The sequence below is a fragment of the Xyrauchen texanus genome, chromosome 2 (assembly GCF_025860055.1).
Source record: "Xyrauchen texanus isolate HMW12.3.18 chromosome 2, RBS_HiC_50CHRs, whole genome shotgun sequence".
Classification (NCBI taxonomy): Eukaryota; Metazoa; Chordata; class Actinopteri; order Cypriniformes; family Catostomidae; genus Xyrauchen; species Xyrauchen texanus.
Genome location: NC_068277.1, coordinates 44,029,225 through 44,047,283, shown reverse-complemented (window position 1 = coordinate 44,047,283; position 18,059 = coordinate 44,029,225).

Sequence of the window (18,059 nt, the reverse complement as noted above, 5' to 3'; positions counted from 1 at the left end):
CTCAACAAATTGCAAATGCTTTGGGTCATTCATGCAATTGATTATGTACAATTGTCTGCTGTTTCCTACATTAGCAATTGCTTATGTCATGTTGATCAAAATATAATATACTGGTTATCCGTTGAATAGTCTTACCCCCAAAAACATCTAGGCATAAGTTCATTGCATAAGTCATTAAATGCAAAATGAATCAGAATCTGCCAAGCATATTTTCTATACATTTATATTAGACGTTTTTTGTAAATGTGTCCTGAATTGGTTGTATTTTTTGTTTCATTTGTGCTGTAAAATAGTCTTGTCTTTTTCTTTTCTGTATCGCAATGACATTTGACTGTAATTAGTTAGCAGACCAACAGTAAAAGTATAAATGTGAATCCTGTCCAATCACATGCAATCAATATCCCACATACAGTAATAACATGGCTAAGCATTTTGACTATCTTGTTTGTGAACAATGACACAAGGACATATCATTCTGATGGCACTGATATGTTCAATGACATAAATATTATCTTTTGAGGGTTGAACTAAGGTGTAAAGGGGGTTAAGTAAAAAGGAGGAGGCAATAACCGGCTTGACAATTGAAATAATAGTTTAATATAAAACTGAACCAAAAGACAAACACACACAAAGGTGTCGGACAGCTGTCCATAAATCTCTCTCTCTCTGTCGCACTGCCATCTTCGGTCGGCTTTTATCTCTCTCGAGGGCTAATTAGCCTGAATAGGTGCCGGGTGGGTGAGCCCCCGACATGATGTGTACACCCCCCCACCTTTAAAGGCCAATATTACATTTTTGCCATAATTTATCATAATTCAGTAAAGGCCATAATTGACATCCTTTTCATTTCTTAAATCAAATAAGGGTGTAATCAGTGAATATTAAGATTAAAATATACCAGTCTGCTCATACTAGTCTGACACATGCTATTCTTACATAACATTTAAATGTTTTTCCTTTTTTTGTAATGTCAAATATGGACGTTTTGACGTCATCTTAAACATAAAAATCCATTAACCATTACTGACACAGAGCTTGGATTATTGCATTAGTGTTTTATGCCGCTTTTGTGGTTTATTTTATTGTGATTCTTTTTAGCCACAGTATATTTAGACATCTTGTTTTGTGTCCCATGGCAAACAAAATTAAAATTAAATTCTTAAATATTGTAGGTTAACAGTACTGTACAGTTGTAACCCCTATCTATCAATCAATGTACAATGTGTGTCAGTCTGGCTTTCTACAAATTAGTTTGTTTATTTTTCTGCTTTCTGTTTCCTGACTGAATAAAAGCTAACAAAACTGTAGAAAGAGCATTTGTTACCATGTTTCTTATAGTATAGGTAAAGCTTTGATCCATCTGTCCCCCACTGACCACCTTTTATGGTTGCCTGGTTCTTTTAGTAATCCTGCATCCTCAGACTGATCTCACAGTGAAATCAAAATTCTAAACACTGCCCCAGTGGCCAAGCGGCAAGTGTTGTTGAGCATATGGGCACATGTAAGCTCCTTTTTCTGGGTGAAATGTCCACGAAGGGGCGCCAAAAGCAAGTTGTGAAGCAACTTGCCATATACAGGCTGTACTACAGTGAAGAGGAATACATATTTAATCAACTGTACCCCTCAACTCAAACCCCAAACCTTAACCTAACCATCAATGGGGAAAAAATGTCAAGGGAAAAATGCAACTTCTGAATTGCGCTCGTCACTGATTTTGCAAACATGATTACTTCCAGGTTTGAACACAGGATTTGAAACCATGTCTTCCACACTGCTGTCGCAAAACACTTCGAGTGGTGCCAAAAGGGAAGGTGAACACACTTGAACTGATGCAAAAATGTCTGATAGTATATTGTGCTTGTCAATGAGTCAGCATAATACAGTATGTCAGATTCTAGGGTATTGGAACTCTCGGAAACAACATTCCGACTTCCTTTGGTATCATTTTGGCATCCTAGCATGTTCCAAAAAAGTTCATTTTAAGTGGACATATCAATAATTGCAACTAACAAAAAATCCTTTCATGACCAGACAGGAATAATTATTTATTCTAAATGAAGTTCAGAAAATAAAACGGAAAATGAAAAATGTACCTTCTCGTTGTACATGCTGAAAATATGTCTATATTGTACATTTCTATGCATATTCAACTGTATGCAAATCGTAAGCAAATGTACATTTCGTTCTGATGAAAGGCATGTATCTCCAAAATATTAATTATATGAAAATAACATTAGTCACTTTAGCACCATAAATAGAATTCTATCATTACACATCTGTTAGTGAACCTTTGATATGTTAGTTGGACTTTTTTTTATTTTTGTTAGCAAACGTAGACATTAGACAAACGTTTTCTTATCATGGTTTTCATTGGCGCATTTTCAGTTACACACTCTAGTCTAACTGTTTGTGTTCCCAGAATTTATTTTTGGATATAATCTGAGCTTCCACTTACTATCTTAAATTGAAATAAGTTTTATGACTAGGGTTTCTATTCCGGTTGTTGAGTGGACAATTATGGCGCTTTTCCATTACCAGTACCAGCTCGCCTCGGCTTGCCTCGCCTCGGCTTGCCTCGACTCGGCTCGCTTTTCGCTCCGTTTTCCATTGCAGACAGTACCGCCACAAATAATACCCGGTCGTCATAGCGACACCGCAGGAAACTGCCGTGACGTAATCTTATACGCGACACACATCCGCTACCCACACACACAGGACAATGGAGGAAATCGAGTGTATGCTGTTTTTGATCCTCGGGATGTGGCTGTTTCTCACAGCAAGAAGACAAACGTTGTTTCATGAGAGGCTGAGGGCAGCAAAACGAAACACTGCTGAAAAAAACAGGAGAGTTTGGGAATTACTACAGAGTTCAGACTACTGAGACGAATCCGGTTGTTCACAGCCGACGCTAAGAGGTTAAGTTATGCTAACATAGCTAACGTTTGCATATGTGTAAATACTATACTATATTCAAAGTATTTAATCAACTTTATAGCTACCAGTATTACGTACTAAAATGTGCATGGTTTATGTTTCAGATCTGTTTAGCTTTGCAAAGTCGCCGCGGCAGACCGTCTGTTTGGGCTTTCAACCGAGCTACCGATTCACTGACACTGGACGGCTGACAGTAGAACAGCAGATCTACAACAAGAAAATATGTCGAGCACGGATAGTGGTTGAAAACGCTTTTGGTAGACTGAAGGGAAGGTGGCGTTGCCTCATGAAAAGAAATGACTGTGATGTTACAATTGTGAAATCTATGATTCTTACTTGCTGTGCTTTGCATAACCTTTGTGAGAGTCACGGAGAGGACTATGACAATGACTGGGATGCACCTGCAGCAGCAGAGCCTGTGGTGGCAGTGGCACAGGGTGTTGAGGAGGAGGGCAGAGATGTACGAGAGGGTCTGATGCGTTATTTTAATTGCTAAATAAATACATTATCATTAAATATGTTGTCTCTGCTGTTTTTCATTAAAGGTTATCACAGTATACAATCTGAAAATACTTGTTCAAACCCTTGTAAAAAAGCAAACCATCAAAAAAGACACTGTTTGTAATAAGTTTCAAAAAGGTTTTATTTAAACACGCATACAAATAGAAAAAATATAATATTAATATAAATTCACACATCCAACTATATACATATGTTACATGTAGTGCAAACATTTAATTAAAATAAACAAAGGGGTTTCAGTCCAGGGGCTGTGGAACAGCATCCCACGGTTCAGTGCCTGGACAAGCTGGCTCAGGGTTCCCAGAAAGGCCTGGTTGAAGGACGACATTGCAGCAATCTCCTCTCTCCTTAAAGCTGCTTCGAGTTCTCAGGCATGTGCTGCATCATCGAAGTGCCATCTGTAAATGGCGCTCCCGCTGTGCCATAATAATAGTTTTGTAGGCTATATCTGTGCAAACTATTTAAAAATGGCGGAGTTATTCTGGATACTCCGTCTGGCTAGCGCAATGATGACGCAGTGAATAGTGACGATTCTCTCTGACCAATCAGCAGTCGGCATTGTTTTTACGTCACATTTTAGTATCGCCTCAGCCCGCTCAGAACCTCGCCGAGGTGGTACGAAAAAAGTACCGAAAGCAGGTACAGGTACAACTTTTACACAGTGGAAAACCAAACAAAGTCGAGTCGAGTTGAGCCGAGGCGAACTGGTACTGTGTAGTGGAAAAGCGCCATTAGGTTTCGAGACGCGGGTTCGGGTCCAACGCATAAATGGCTAAAGATAGAAATAGCTCACGATTTTGCGAAGATCAAAATCTGGCAACTGTATACGGCTGGTATAGTCTTCTTTTTCATGCCACCTGACATTGTATGTGCATGAATGGCTTTGGTTGAAATAACAGCCAGTACGATGTAGGCAATCCTCTCACTATACTTCAAACTAAAAATCAAAAGTTTTATTTACACAAATCAATGCTTTTGGACACCTTTCATAGTTGCAGATATTTTTACAACCATTTCAAAGAATAAGAGCAAATACTTTACCTTGGTAGTCAAGTTATAGATGAGCAGACGCTACAGCTGAAGCTCTTCAAAACATAAGGGCAGGACTTTGGTTTTGATGGACACTTCTCAAGGCCAATGGGGATACATGTTAAACAGATAGCCTTATTAACATAATTTCATTGGTCATTTTGATGCACTATTTAAAAAGTAGGGAGAGGTCATTTGGCACATTACGATAACTTGTGGTGAAAACCTTTAATATCTTTAACAAGAAAATAAATGTACTTTTAGATTAAATATTGTTTAAATAAATTAAATAAATGTTATATAAATGTTAAATAAATGTTAAATGTCAGATAAATGTTATATTGACCTTGTAATTTTTTGGTGAAAAATAGTAAAACATAATTTGATTATGTTTTATCTAAATAGTTATATTTGGAACTACATCTGTGAAACAGGTCTCTTTCTCCTCAAAACATTCTCGAAACAGAGATATGGTTACAATCTCGAAACATTCTCTGAATTATGTTGACACTAGAAATTTCCTCATAAACCACATTTATAGCATAATACCCTTGTAATTACAAGTTGTAACCTAAAAATATGTACTTGTAAGCCAAACACACACACACACACACACACACACACACACACACACACACACACGCACGCATGTTGGTCTACCTATCATGAGGACTTTCCATAGACATAATCATTTTTATACTGTACAAACTATAGATTATATCCCCTAAACCTAACACAACCCCTAAACCTAACCCTTTCTGCATTTTTACATTTTCAATAAAACATTGTTTAATATGTTTTTTAAGCTATTTAAATTATGGGGACACTAGAAATGTCCTCATAAACCACATTTATAGCATAATACCCTTGTAATTACCAGTTTGTAACCTAGAAAATTGCCCTCGTAAACCATATAAACATGCCCACACACACAAGCAACAGGAAATCATCTCCAACACAACATGGAGGGCAGACACTCTCAGTACACCACAAACGTTGCAGTCCTTTTCAATTATGAATCCCCTGCTCCGCCTGGTACAAGGGCAGTCAAGCGCAGACATGCTGTAGAGATTACTACAGCAATCACACTGCATCTTAATCTCTCTATCACCCATGGCCAAATGAGAGAGGGCAAGACAAAACAACACAACACCACACAGCACCACACATATCTCAATAATTGCATGGCAATATCTGTGTGGCAGCGAGGCATGATGACGAAGTGAGGAAATAAAAGAGAGAGAGGCAGGTGAGGATGGCGAGATGCCTGTGTGTTGAAGGGGATTGATGGCCAATGAACTGTGATGGATGATGGTAAATGTGGTCAAATCAAATAAATCTGAATAATTTGATCATTTGTATGAAGGGGAGGTGAATTGGGAGAATGGAGTCTGACATTTGAGACTGTGCTATTGGGGCTCATGGTGGGTACTTCCTGTTCAACAGGCAGAGCTGAAGATCCATCAGTAGAGCAGTAATGGTGGTGATAAAATGTTCAATACCATCAGCAGTTCACCAAGAATGGTGCCTTCTAGGCCTTTTGAGATACGCCAACCTAACAGCATATTATTCAGAGTTTTTGTCCGATCATCATGTCCCACCCTCTGTGGGTTCAAAATTCTGCTCTACATAACTGTATATTACAGTTTTTCTCAATGGCTTTGGCTCATTTTTTAAACAGTCTTAATATTCTCTAAACTGTAAGTCCAATTGTCACAACTGTTTTATGGGACATCAAAACTCTATTCCATGTCTGCAAAATGTAGTAACTCATACAAAACATTTAATTCATGCTTCAAAACCTAGTTATTGTGGTAATTGGCCAATGCTACCAAAATGATCATTGTGTGAGCCGTACTGGTAAAAATGTTTAGATGTTTTTTCACCATGGCAGTCAACCCTGGAAATGTTTCTATATACAAATTTAATTTTTGTTCTAGTTTTTTGTTTAAACTCACTGCTTACTGTCCTATACAAGAATGGCAGTTTTGTCTAGCTGAAAGCTATTGTGTATCACACTGAGCTTTTTGTTACCGATTTCAACAATAAGTAAAAGCTTACTGGGAAAAGTAAAAAAAACAAACAAATGCAACAGTTAATAAAACCTGCGATAGTTCTGTAAAAAAACAATAAATTGTACCTCCTCACAGTATGTAACTGTAACGAACCCCGCTCCTCTAGTTTGCTCCGATTCCTCGAGCTCACACGCTCGCTCCCAATCACCCCCCTCTGGCTCTCACGCTCGCTCCCAATCACCAGAGTATTAGTTTCACCCGCACTCGTCCCAATCACTCAATTATTAGTTTCACCTGCACTGTTCGTTTTCCCCTATTTATACGCTGCCCTTTCGTCTCACTCGTGTTGGTTATTGTTTAGTTTACCCCTTCGCTTTTCCAGCTCTAGTGATCCCCTAGCTCCCCTGTCTATTCAACTCGATTGTCTTACTTGTTATACTCATTCTGATTTCCCCGGCTTCGACCTTACGCTTTCCTTGACCACTCTTTTGTAGATTTGCCCCGTTGCCATATCCTGATTCCCCGGCTTCGACCTTACGCTCCCCTCGACCACTCTCTTCTGGATTTGCCCTATTTGTACTTTTGCTTTGCCTGCAATAAACGCAGTTTGACTATACATTGTGACTGTCTCTTCTTGTGCGGGTTACAGTAACACTACAAGTTCCCATCTTATTGGTGGATATCCTGTCGGTCTTGTGGTCTGGCCAGAGATTTTGCAGATATCACAAACATTCTATATCATAGATATTTATGGAATATACATGTATGTCTGACAGATTTTGATAATTGAATGGATAATTGTGTATGTGATGGCTCACACGATGAAAGCATTTTTAAAAGTTGTGAAGAGTGTGACAATTTCGCTGAGAATCAACTCTTCAGTTCTGGTCAGCCATGTCCATTTCATTATTGTGCAAATTGCGATTGAGAAAAACTGTAAACATCGAATAGATTCAGATTTCCAGCTTGATGCTGGAATCTTATCGCATCATTTCTGGCAAGGACATGGTGTAACCTGAGATCACAGAAGCACAGAAAATAATATCCATTCCAAGAGCACCAATGGTAAAACAGGAAAAATAGACCTCAATATTTTCACCACTCAAGCACCTCCTGAGGGTGCTACTCACCTGCCTCTAATTTTCCTCTACTCAAAACTTTACATGAATCTAAAGTCCATAGCCACATCTTCTCTTATGAACATCTGAAGTCTATTGTGTAGTGTAATAAGAAATATAAGGGTTACCTAGATTATATTCTACTCCAAACAGGTGGCAGCTTGACTAACTCAATTGTGGTGTTGGCTGGAGGTGTGTAGTTACAGCTCAGTGTGTCCTCTTTTGTCACACTGACAATGTTGACAGAGGCACAAAGGAGTCTTATCTGAGACTAGGCAAATATTTTAAATCCTCTATTCCCTTTTCTGTTTGAGCATCAGATAGCTTAAATGAAAGAGCCTAGGCGCTGAGATGGCAGGGCTTAGTAAGATACAGTAATTCTCCGTTAATCAGGATGCTTTTTTTCATTACTAATATCACACCCCCTCATTAAAGAGGATTAAATATTGCCTCTGCAGCTCTAAAAACTGACTTTCCCCAAACCAGTGGAAGAGAAATGGAGGAGAGAGAGAGAGAGAGAGAGAGAGAGAGAGAGAGAGAGAGAGAGAGAGAGAGAGAGAGAACCAATGCAATTTTACTGAGGCCAAATTGAGAATTTTTGCAACCACCCCATAAAGGTCAGAGGCTCTGCCCAGTTTTCTTTTCCATACATTTTCATTAAACAGTAGAGAACCTGAATGAACTTTGTGTTCATAACATTTACAAGATGTAAATTACAAGATTTTTGCAATGCAAAACTCTTCCTTGTTGTAGCTCTCAATATTTCTTATATGAGTATGTACGTAACTACGGTTTTGTGTTTCAGGGGACGTTGCCCTTTGATAATTAACCATGTACTGTATACTGTTAGTTGTGTAAATCAAGTTTAGGACTTAAATAAGAAGATAAAGTAAAATTTGGATGATGCTTTGCATGAATGACAAATGAGCTTTCCATTCCCCGTTGCTATGCTTTTAAATACCAAACTTTGTCTCACAAAGCCTGTCTACCACACTTTTAATATCCAGAGAGGTGTTTGGTTTTGCATATGAGAGATTGGATTTTCTTTCTTGGTTGTGTAGTCTCATTTAGATCCATGGTATGGAACTATTGACGTTATGAAAGTTTTAGCAGCCTCCTATTATTTATTTTTTATTTTTTATCATTTAAACTGACACTGCAAAAAGTGCAGAGTTTTACTTCTTTCTTCAGATTAAACCAAAAGGCACCTGGATATTTTCAAAAACCTCTATATTTCTCATTGTTTCGAGTGCTTTTTGTTTATATGGAGGTTTTTGTTTAATTTTGGTCCCATATAATTTAAACCATTTAGAAGGAAATGCGCTCAAGAGCATTTTAAAATCAACCACATTGTGGTAATGTGAATTCTTCATTATGTGGAAGGCTAATAAATGATTAAAATTAAATTAACTTCTGCAAAGTACACAAAAGTCCTCAGACTGTTCAGTGAGAATTTCTGTTTGCAAATTGTTCGGTACAAATTGTAATTTCCTTGAGGGTCTCTCTGTCTGTTAGCCATTGGCACTTTATGAATGATTCAAATATAAATCAGCTATTCACTTCACAGAGAAGCTTTCACCAAGTTTGAGCATCGATTGAGCACCTAACCCCTGAGATATAAGTTAAATGTATGCATTGAGAGAAAATAAGATGTAATCCCTAACAACATGAAACCTTTTTTGAATTATACATACACCTGTCTGTACCAAATGTTTAGTAGCACACAATTATGCCATCTTTATCCTTTGCCATGAGATTAGACAATAATTCTTAATTAAAAAGTACAACATTTCCTCACATTTTGGTGCCAGAACAGCCATTGTTTTTGTAAGTCATATGTGTAGTTTTCAGTATTTTGGTTTGACTACAGATGTAAAAGTTATAAAAAAGTTTTTTTTACCTGTCTGATATGTTGCACTTAAGCAGAGAAGAAATGTTCCTCCATTTTACAACACTTTACAATACTCTACCTTGATTGCCAATTTTTATACAGTGGTAAAATATGTTTTTATTGACTGGCTCTCATTCAGTCTTGGACAGTGTAATACTGCATGTCCAAATCTATAAAACCAATGCTGATTAGAGTTATGGCAAAATAAATACTCTTCATTTCATTCATTTAAGGAATCTTAAAGGATTTCTCTCGTCGCAGGGCAAGATCGACAATCTTACAATGTTCAGTGTGACATGTTCGCAGACGGCCGATTAATAGCCTTAGAGATGATCTTCAGCCACCGACAAAGTACTGGCAGTGTCAGAAATTTTGCATCATAGCCGTATAGTGTGACTTCTGTTATGACAGAATGAGATATTCCGCTCCTCTCTCGCACCCGAAAGAAACCTGCTCCGCGTTTGCACCACCATATCAGCATTTGTGCCCAGTTATCACTCTACTCAAGCACTTTCAATGTTTTTTCTTCTTTTCATTCTATATAAAACATTTTAATAAATAAATAAGCAGAAAATACTTTGAGAAAAGTGTAACACGTCAGCAATATGAAAGCAATATTCTCTGATTTAAATAAATAGCTTACAAAACAAAAATAAATAAATGATTGCATTTTCTAGTTATTTTTCTTTATATGTATCATGCATTTTCTTAACAACGTTATTATAATTACCATTTTACTTTTAATAAATTTACATTAAACATCTGTAAACGTCTTTAGACGAAAGTGATTTAGAGAAAGACGTACTATAACCCACCTTTTTTTGTTTTTTTTTGAAAATTTTGCCATTTCACTTCTATCATATTCTGCAACACTCCTGTAACGTGAGTCATGCTCACTGATCGGGATGATTGGGACCACAGTCGGCTATATGTGCCGTCTGACATAACGTTGCACAGTGTGCCATGGCGATATCAATGCGTTCATATCATACAGTCTGACAAGCAACAATCATAAAGGACTATTATAAATCGTACCGCGTGCACCCGCCTTTAATTTCATATGAGCAGACAGAGCCGTAAGTAAGTTTGGAGCAGAAGAAATAGAAATAAACCTTGAGTAAATTGTCAGCTTTATGCTAAGCTAAAATGCTATTCTTAGCCATTTTAAATGCACGTTACCAGGCACGATCATATTTTTATTTATTTTTAACGTTGGATCATAATTAATTTTTTCTAGTAAGACCTTTGATATTAGGGAAACATTTTATTCTTGATAGTAATTTTTGTATTGTTTTCCTGTAAAAATATTTAAAAAATCCTTAAAACAAGATCAATTAGATTTACCTTGTTTTAGAAACAACACTGCATAAAATATTTAGGTTTTTCAGAGAATGTATTTTTAACATGTGTATTTTGTCTTACTGTACTGGCAGAGTTTTTATGGTGAAAAAATATACCAGTGCTGAAGTAATCCAAAGAATTTATAATATGTTACTGACTTTAAGTAATCTAACGGAATACGATACAAATTACATTTTACAGCATGTATTCTGTCATCTGTATTGGAATACATTTAAAATGTAACCCTCCCAACCTGTGACTATACATATGTCTTAAATAGAAAATCCCCAGTTAGTTTTTAGCAAGTCTGTTAAACTCACTCTATCTGGTGCTGAGTTACACACTGTCTCCTTACAAATAGCATCTCACATTGTATTATATTTCAAAGTAGGAATGGGAATCAAAGGACTTCCCTACAGGAATTGTGCATGGGGTTCAGGTTTGCTGAACTTTGACACAAATTTGCAGCATTGATTAATAAGGAGTTGATTGTTTTGGCAGTGATCTCTTTGTCCTTCATACATAGCTACCTTGAATATTAACAGTAGACGAGAATAAAAAAATATTGGTGAGTTTCTTTATAATTTAACTCTCCAAAATATACATTTGATTATTTTATAAAAAAATATATATAATTTGTTATATGATTACCATACTCATTAGGGGCCAAGCCTCGAAGAGGCTGTAGCCCCTTTTGCAGCCATTAGTGTTTCTCTATTATTATTATTCTGGCGGGAAGTCTATGGAAGCCCATAGAACCGTATGTAGGAAAATGATTAAATTTGGCACACTGATAGGGGTGGTCATGAATAGCCCAATACCAAATTTGGAGTATCTAGGACATACTCTATAGTGCCACCATCATGTCAAAAAATTACATTTTCTTTTGGGTGTATCTTTTGAATTGTTTGTCATAGTCCATAATAATTTTTTTTGTCTGATTACTCTCCTCCTGATGATTCTGTCATAGAATCCAGTTCCAAAATCCACCCCACGTCTTCCAGTTCCCACACTCGCTCACAATCCAGTTCCACAATCCACCCCACATCTTCCAGTTCCCACACTCGCTCACAATCCCCAGAATATTAGTTTCACCTGCGCTGTTTTGGGACTCTATTTATACCTGCCCAGTTCCCCTTTAGTTTGTTGGTTATTGTTTGCATGTTAGCTTTCCTTACCAGCTCCCGTATACTCTTATAGTTCTAGCTCTGTTTTCTCTCGTGTTTGTTTTCCCAGCCCTGTTCCGCCTGTTTGTTTATTTAACCTGATCGCCTGGCCTTTTGACCTGTACCCTGTTTTTACGACGCTTCTCAGGATTTGCCCTCTGTATTAAGTCTGTCATTAAAAACCTCTTCTGCATTTGAATCCATCTTGTCCTGATTCATCACAGAATAACCAACCACCGCTATCATGGATTCAGCGGAAAACCTACAAAGCTCCCTTGAACGGATGTGTGTGGCGGTTTCAGCTCAAGGATCTACAGTTGGAAGGCATGACCAGGCATTGACCGCTCAAGGACAGCAGATCCAGGAGATATTACAGACGGTACATGCTTTATCTGATCAATTAAAGCCCGTTCAGCCCTCCGCTCCTTTTCAACCTGCACCTGTCCCAGTACCTGTAGAAATTCCTGACAGCTGCCGAGCGCTGCTAGTTTTTTACCTCCTGAGAGGTTTGATGGCTCTTCAGATAATTGCCGGGGCTTTCTTATGCAGTGTAGCGTCTTTCTGCAATATCATCCCCATCTACGTTCGGACAGTGAGAAGGTTCATTTTATGATCTCCCTGCTTGTTGGCAGAGCTAGACAGTGGGCCACTGCTCTATGGATGGCTAATAGCCCTGTTCTATCCTCGTATATTCAATTCTGTGACCAAATTGCCAGGGTATTCGATCACCCGGCAGCCGGGAGAGATATAGGTAGTCGCCTTATGGATATCAAGCAGGGGTCACGTACAGCAGCTGACTATGCTTTAGACTTTCGCACCCTTTCTGCAGGGAGCGGATGGAGCGAACCAGCGCTATTAACTGCTTATCACCGTGGTTTAAAACCGCAGTTACAAATGGAACTAGCCTGCCGCGGAGAGTCGTTGAATTTGGAGGAGTATATCCAGCTTTCCATCTCGGTTGATAACCTGATGCGCGATCGCACATACAGACATTCTTCTAGCAGTTCCGAACGAACCGTATGCCCTTACCCGTTACAAGCCTCACCTGTGGAAGTTGTTGCTCAACTTGAACCCATGCAACTTGGTCGCTCTCCACTAACTCCCACTGAGCGAAGGAGACGTTTAACGCAGCACCTCTGCTTATACTGCGGTCAGCCAGGACATCATATTGTTTCATGCCCTCTGCAGCCCCAGTCTTCGTCCTCCATGAGCCAGGTCAGAACCTCTGTCATTTTGGGCATTACTCAAAAGCAAGTTACGCTTCCCGTCATGTTGTCAGTTAACGATGTCTGTTTCTCTACTCCAGCCTTAGTCGATTCCGGAGCGGCCGGGAATTTCATTGATGAACATTTGGTTCAGAATCTAGGTATTCCCCTCTGTTCAGTTGAGCCGCCCCTTAAAGTTAATGCATTGGATGGAGCGCCACTTGGATCCGGGTTCGTCACCCACCGAACTGTACCACTGACGCTCCAGGTGGGCCTTTTTCATGAGGAAATTATTCAGTTTTTCGTTGTTCATTCACCCAGAGACTCTGTAGTTTTAGGCCATCCTTGGCTTAACCTCCATGACCCCCATATTTCCTGGCGCGTGGGGGAGCTGTCAAGCTGGAATGATTACTGCTTCTCACACTGTCTGGGTTTACCTGTTCGTTCAACCTCCATGGAAAGTCCAGAAATTAAGTTTCCTGTATCCGTCCCCTCTGAGTATTCTGCATATGCTGATGTTTTTGCTAAAACTCCGGTTGCCCTTCCTCCACATCGTAGCTGGGATTGCGCCATTGATCTTCTTCCGGGGGCTTCTCTCCCTAAAAGCAGAGTGTACCCCTTGTCGCTCCCAGAATCTAAGGCGATGGAGGACTACATTGATGAGGCACTAAACCTTGGTATGATTCATCCTTCGACTTCTCCTGTAGCATCTTTCTTTGTAGAGAAAAAGGACGGTGGACTCCGTCCTTGTATTGACTACTGCGCCTTGAATGATGTCACGGTGAAATTCACGTATCCCTTGCCTCTTATCCACCCGACACTAGAACTTGTCAGTAAGGCCCAGATTTTTTCCAAACTTGACCTCATTTGTGCTTACAACCTCATTCGCGTCAGGGAAGGAGACGAATGGAAAACTGCTTTCATCACCACCAGGGGGCACTATGAATACTTGGTTATGCCATATGGCCTCGCTAACGCCCCCTCAGTATTCCAATCCTTCATGAATGAGATTTTTCGAGACATGATCGATCGGTTCCTAATCATATACATTGATGACCTACTAATTTTCTCCTCTAACCTGTCTGAACACATGGATCATGTGTCTCGGGTGCTACAAAGGCTCAGGGAACATTCCTTGTTCAGCAAAGATGAAAAATGTGAGTTTCATCGTTCGTCTGTCTCTTTTTTGGGCTATGTCTTGTCTGCCGGCACCATGAAAATGGAGACCAACAAGGTCTCAGTGGTCCAGTCCTGGCCTGAACCCAAAACGCTGAAGGAGCTTCAACGTTTCCTGGGGTTTGCTAACTACTATAGACGTTTCATCAGAAACTTCGGAACGATAGCCACGCCCCTCACAACTCTGACACGAGGTAAACCCAAAACTTTATTGTGGACCCCATCAGCCCAACAGTCTTTTCAGGCCCTCAAGGATGCATTTACCTGTTCCCCGGTGTTGAAACAGCCTGATCCTTCTCTACCCTTCGTTGTAGAGGTCGACGCCTCAGAATCTGGCATGGGAGCCGTCCTCTCACAAAGGCACGGTGAACCTGCTAAGTTATACCCCTGTGCATTTTACTCCCATAAACTGTCTCCCCCCGAACAAAATTATGATGTTGGTAACCGAGAGCTGCTGGCCATCAAGTTGGCCTTAGAAGAGTGGCGTCATTGGTTGGAGGGTCATAAGAACCTGGAATATCTTCGCTCTGCTAAAACGATAAACTCCAGACAGGCCCGATGGGCAATGTTCTTTGCTCGTTTCAACTTTATTTACCGATGGGCAATGTTCTTTGCTCATTTCAACTTTTCAGTCACCTACCGCCCAGGGTCTAAGAATATCAAGGCAGATGCCCTCTCCAGGCTTTATTACAATGACTCCCAACCTACAGAGCCTGACACCATCCTTTCTGCTTCATGCCTAGTGGCCCCAGTTAGATGGGAACTATTGGAGACTATACAACTTGCCCAAAGGAATGAACCGGCACCACCTCAGACTCCCCCGGACAAGACGTATGTGCCAGCAGTGGTTCGTCCCCAGTTGATGCAATGGGTGCATACATCACTTTGTTCTGGTCATCCGGGTATCACTCGTACTCTAGAACTGCTCTCTAGAAAATTCTGGTGGCCCTCTGTGGCTGACGATGTTCGTGACTTTATTCTGTCTTGTCCTATCTGTGCCCTATCCAAAACGCCTCGCAGCCTGCCAGCTGGACTCCTTCAGCCATTACCCATCCCTAACCAGCCGTGGTCACACATCTCCATGGATTTCATCACTGATTTGCCGCCTTCAGACAATTGCACTACCTTCCTAGTAGTTATCGACAGATTCTCCAAAATGAGCCGTTTGGTTCCTTTGTCCGGACTACCCAACGCCACCCAACTTGCAGATATTATAGTTAACCACATATTCCGATATTTTGGCATTCCAGAAGAGATTACTTCCGACAGGGGAACCCAGTTCACGTCCAGATTCTGGCGTGCCTTTTGTGATCGACTGGGAATCCAACTCAAGTTCTCCTCTGGATACCACCCACAAACTAACGGTCAAACAGAATGGCTGAACCAAGAAATCAGCAAGTATCTCAGAGCCCATTGCTCACAGAACCAGACTACCTGGAATACATACCTCCCTTGGGCTGAGTATGCCCAAAACTCTCTTGTCAGTTCATCCACCCGACTCACCCCGTTTCAATGTGTCCTGGGTTATCAACCACCTTTGTTCCCGTGGGAGGCCGAGCCCAGTGATGTTCCTGCCGTGGATGCCTGGGCCCAAAAATGCACTCAAGTCTGGAGAGAGACCCATGATCGTCTGCAGCAAGCCACTCAAACTCAGAAAACTAAAGCTGACAGGCGACGCAGACCCATACCCATCTTCCATCCGGGCCAGCGGGTGTGGTTATCTACCCGTGACATCCATCTCTGGCTCCCTTCCAGAAAATTAAGTCCCAGGTATATCGGTCCATTTAAGATAGTCAAAAGAATTAACCCTGTTACTTATAAACTTTTACTTCCATCCCACTGTGTTTCATGTTTCCCTGCTCAAGCCAGTGTTCTACAGCCCGATGGTTCCGCCTACGGCCCCTCAGATACCACCTAATCCACTAGACATAGGTGGTCAACCAGCCTATGCTGTTCTTGCTCTGCTAGACTCCAGACGTCACGGTGGCCAGTTGCAGTACTTGGTAGACTGGGAGGGCTGCAGACCCGAGGAGCAATCTTGGGTGCTGTCGAGGGACATCTTAGACCGTGAGCTGAAAGAAAATTTCCACCTTCAGCATCCGGATCGACCTGCACCGCTTCCTAGGGGCCGAACTCCTCGTCACCGAGCGCGGTCGTTTGGAGCCGCCCGCAGAAGAGGGGGGAAGTACTGTCATAGAATCCAGTTCCACAATCCACCCCACGTCTTCCAGTTCCCACACTCGCTCACAATCCAGTTCCACAATCCACCCCACGTCTTCCAGTTCCCACACTCGCTCACAATCCCCAGAATATTAGTTTCACCTGCACTGTTTTGGGACTCTATTTATACCTGCCCAGTTCCCCTTTAGTTTGTTGGTTATTGTTTGCACGTTAGCTTTCCTTACCAGCTCCCATATACTCTTATAGTTCTAGCTCTGTTTTCTCTCGTGTTTGTTTTCCCAGCCCTGTTCCGCCTGTTTGTTTATTTAACCTGATCGCCTGGCCTTTTGACCTGTACCCTGTTTTTACGATGCTTCTCTGGATTTGCCCTCTGTATTAAGTCTGTCATTAAAAACCTCTTCTGCATTTGAATCCATCTCGTCCTGATTCATCACAGATTCCTATGTACCCTTACATTAAAACGAATCTCCAGTCCGAGCTGCACAGGTATTACTTTCCTTAATTTCGATTTTTGCAATTGTTAAAAAGTTACAGCATCGTGAAGTTAATGAGGTCGACACAAAATAGAATTTAAGGCTAAATCTTAGCAACGCTTTTTACTATCGAAACCAAACTTGGTAAGCTTCATCAAGACAATGATCTGTGTGTACATGCAGAGTTTGGAGACAGTGATACCAATAGGTCAAGAAATGTGAAAATTTAGTTTTTGTCTATAACTTTTTAACCGTTTGTCCTAAAATCATGAAAAGTTGGTGTCTCTGTATTCCTTGTGTCATGGGGATTTCAATAATACCAATGTTCCCTTAACAGAAAGCTTCACTATGATGCTGCGCTTGCAAGTGGTGCAAGCACTGCGATTTGCTTTCAGGCAAAGTGCTTCACGCTTGCCTCGCTTGCTTCCGGGAGTCAGCACTCACGGAAAAAAAAAAGATCATTCATGGGGCTATCTCTCGCCGGGCTCGGCATCATCAGTTAAGAAGCCCTCTCTCCCCTCAAAGCCTTGTAGGACAACCTCCACTTTAGTGGGAAGGGCTTATCAAGCAGCAGGTCAGGCTGGTGCTGCTCTGCACACTATGCTGTTTAAAAGGTGTACCAGGCTGACCTCCTGGACGACCTGAGTGTGGGTTCTGCGCTTGACGAGCAAGCCTCAGACCCGCCTCGATCCTGTCTGAAGGGAGGCTCAAAAGCAAAGCGTGGCGAGTCATGCTCCTCCTCCCAGGGATTGGGGACAGTCTCGCCGCCCTCGCCAGCCCCATGAAGCAAGACCTCAGGACTATAATTTCTTGTAAGAGAAAACCCTGATGGTCTTGCGCCTAGATTAGGGGCGTGCTTCACTTCACCCCTCCCGGTACCCCCTCGAAGCCCCTTCATTCCTGCAACCTCTTGGTGTTTCGGATTGCAGAGGCTTTCATCAAAATTGGGTGTTTTCGCTGTTCCTGGATTTTAGTCAGGACGCGAAACACTCGACAACCCCTCAACAG